The following is a 589-nucleotide window of genomic DNA, read 5'->3' as shown; positions in this document are numbered from 1 at the left end:
TTTGTTTATAAACTAATTTTGAGAGGATCACGTGCTTATGATCAACATGGCTGGCACCAAATTAGCTCCATAATCTGCCCTATTAGATGATTACAGACGCATTATAAATAACCAGAGCTTTTCACTCCAGTTATCTTCGTCTTGAAGTTCCTCCCCTTCCACCCCTACTTACCACCCTGTTTTCCAAAAGGGGCGACACGGCGACCCAGTGGCTAGCACTGTTGCCTCACAGCAAGAACATTGCTGGTCCAACCTCCTTTTGGGCTGCTTGGTGTTTCTGTGCAGAGTTTGCATGTTCTCCCCCTTGTCATGTGAGTTTACCCTGGGTTCCCCAGTTTCCTCCCACCGTCCGAAAACATACACTACAGCCAATCAAATAATCAAAATTATCACCTAAGACAACTTTAGTTTACACTTCTTACACGACGACAAGCAGGGGAGTTCTCGAGACCTACCTGAGCTCGAACCCTTTCGCCCTTCTAACGGGAGGGAGCCCCAGGCTCAAGGATATTACGAGCTCAGGGCTCTCTCCCAGAACAGTGTGCCAATTACGCTTTATTAATCACCAGCTTAGTGTAAACTCTTGAAA

The sequence above is a fragment of the Danio rerio genome, chromosome 20 (genome assembly GCF_052040795.2).
Source record: "Danio rerio strain M-AB ecotype USA chromosome 20, GRCz13ab, whole genome shotgun sequence".
NCBI lineage: Eukaryota > Metazoa > Chordata > Actinopteri > Cypriniformes > Danionidae > Danio > Danio rerio.
This window is presented reverse-complemented; position numbering follows the sequence as displayed.